The following is a 2,973-nucleotide window of genomic DNA, read 5'->3' as shown; positions in this document are numbered from 1 at the left end:
AATCAAAATGGCATCCAAAGGTTCAAGAGGCGATAACGGGAAAGGGGTAGCCACTGGAGGGGCTACCCCCCAAATGCGTGGTCTGATTGACCAACTCAAGCAAATGCATGCTCTAATGGTCGACTCGAGCAAATGGAGTCGGAGATGCACACTCTGTTGGAGAACTTAGTGGTCAGGGTAGAAGTCCTTGAGATAGAAATCTTGGTCAATAACAAGATTCTAGCCAAAATTTATGAATTAGTAGACGAAATTAGGAAGAAATGAACTATGGTTCATTTCTTTTTTGTATCATCTCCTTTAAGTTCGGTCAGTTAATAAAAGAAAAATTTTCATTAGTCTCATATTCTCACGTTTTATTTTATTTTTTATATTATGCTGAATAACCAGGTTGCTTACCATAATTTCTTTATTGTCTTTATTTTCTTTTTCTATTATATTTATATAAGAGAAGAAAACGTAAGTGGATGTTAGACATTGCGTGAACTATTATTAGGAATTGCGAAACTGGGTTATACGCGCTGCATGAATTGTGCAATGCATATTTTTTTTGAGACATTGCGTGAGAAGTTTTTATGTGTATGGTGAGTTGTTGTTATGTATTAAATGACGTTGGGGTAGTACGTGACTAGTTATGTTGGCATAATATGAGTGGATATTAGGCATCGAGTGACTTATTATTAGGTATTACGAGACTGAAAGTACGTGACTTGTGCAATTTATCTCTCAGTTTGAGGCTTTTGTTCAATAATTTATAAGCATTGCGTGACTATTTTTATGTATTGCACGACATGTTGTTATGTATTGTGTGACATTGGGTCATTACGTGACTGGTTATGTTGGCATAATGTGAGGAGTTCTTTTTTTTTTAAATGGGCTCCATGCATAAGGCGTTTCTAAGAATAGGCCTCCCCATATTACGTATTAAATGAGTTATTATTATTAGGTATTGCAAGAGTAAAGGTGCGTGACTTGTGCAATTCATCTCTTATTTTGAAGCTTTTTTTCACTAGTTTGTAGACATTGCATGATTGGTTTTTATGTATTGCATGACTTGTTATGTTTTGCGTGACATTGGGTCGTTACGTGATTAGTTATGTTGGCATAATGTGTGAGTGGATGTTACGCATTGAGTGACTTATTATTAGGAATTGCGAGACTGACGGTGCGTGACTTATGCAATTCATCACTTGTTTTGAGGCTTTTGTTAACTAGTTTTTAGACATTGCGTGACTGTTTTTATGTATTGCGTAACTTGTCATTATGTTTTACGTGAGATTGGGCCGTTACGTGATTGGTTATGTTGGCATAATGTGAATGGATATTACGCATTAAGTGACTTATTATTAGGTATTACGAGACTGGCGGTGCATGGCTTGTGCAATTCATTTTTTGTTTTGAGGCATTTGTTCACTAGTTTTTAGGGTTTGCATGAATGTGCATTAGAAATGGAGACACTTATTTTCTAGTAAATTTTAGCGGCCTGCGAAATATGACTTAGGCATTACGTAAGTGGTTTTTATGCATTGAAGGGTAATTTTTGATAAATTAATTGATTGTGACACTTATTTTCTGTTAAATTTCAACAACCTACCAAATGTGAAGCTTATGATTACATACGGTGGTCATTGGGTCAATGACACTTACAAGGGTGGTGAGACACGAGTGAGGAGTGTTGGGAATGAGTTGTCATTTTTGGGCCTTGTGAAGCTAGTTGAAGAGGTTGTTAGGGTCAACTCACATAATAATGAAATTGAGCTATATGCATTGCCTAGTCACGCCGTAGGCCTTTTGCATGCAGTTATGAGGAATGATAAAGATGTGGCAAGTATTCTACGAAATGAGAGGGCAGTTGTTGTGTTTGTGATAGTTAAGGGAGGAAATGCAAACGATATTCCACATGAACATGGTATCGCACATAATAATCACCTACAATATACTGCTAATTATTCTGAGATACCACATCATGCATTTCCGAACCAACAACCATGGCAATCACGTTTGACATATCCTAATGAGTTTGAGTAGGCCGACACACACATAAGGTGTCTGCAAATGATGTATGCACAATTCTGATCGAAATTTGCGTCGAACGAAATACTTGGCACTCTGTAACAAATGCAACTATTGCTCAGAAATCCATTGAGTCCATTGTCATTCTCACAGGACACTATGATGGTTGTGAGTGATGAGGATGCATTTGATCAAATTGAAGATGATGTTGAAGAGGACGACATGGCGGATTGGAATGATGAGTTGCATGATGACTATGAAAATGATAACATTGGCGAACATGATGATAGGAGTGAGCACACTGACATTCGGGATTGCAATCATGCATATGGCAGTACAGGACATGCCACAGCTGTTGTGTTAGAAGAGGTTTAGTTCGACAACCATGCCACAACTGTTGAATTAGAAGATGTAGAGGGTGCCGACCCTATTTACGACAACGACATCGTACTTGATAAGAACATTTGTTCGCCTGATGACAGTGATCAAGAGAGGGTAAATACAGGGGTATCTCGTCAATGGATTATTCTTGGGGTAGATATGATATCTTTCAAAACAGTTACGAGTGGGGAATCCAAAAATTGATGACCACTTATATCGCGGAAAAATGTTTCCATCGAAGGCCGAATTGGAACGAGCTTTGAGCATGTTGGCACTAAAAGAGCATTTTAAGGTTAGAGTTAAAAAGTCATGTCACGCTCATTTTGAGGTTGGTTGTAAGGAAAAGGCATGCAAGTTTGCTTTGCGTGCAACAAAGTGGACTGAAAGAGAATATTGACAACTTCGGACGGTGCAGAATGTACACACGTGTACTGTTGATGGTTTGCAATGTGGGTATCAAACTGCGAGTACGAAGTTAATTGGTGAGCTATCTCCACCAAGCTACGAGGAAATCATGAAACCCCATTGAGACCTAAGAAAATAATGAAAAAGATGAATCGCAAGTGGGGATTGCAATGCCTA

The 2,973-nt window shown here is 38.2% G+C and overlaps 1 long non-coding RNA gene across 1 annotated transcript in view; it reads left to right on the top strand.

Moving 5' to 3' along the window:
• Positions 1 to 2,973, top strand: part of LOC149527660 (uncharacterized) — a 20,629-nt gene that overhangs the window by 16,169 nt on the left and 1,487 nt on the right. The window lies entirely within an intron of this gene.

This window comes from Theobroma umbraticum, unplaced genomic scaffold (assembly GCF_002168275.2).
Source record: "Theobroma umbraticum cultivar Fairchild unplaced genomic scaffold, ASM216827v3 scaffold_44.0, whole genome shotgun sequence".
Lineage (NCBI taxonomy): Eukaryota > Viridiplantae > Streptophyta > Magnoliopsida > Malvales > Malvaceae > Theobroma > Theobroma umbraticum.
This window is presented reverse-complemented; position numbering and strand designations above follow the sequence as displayed.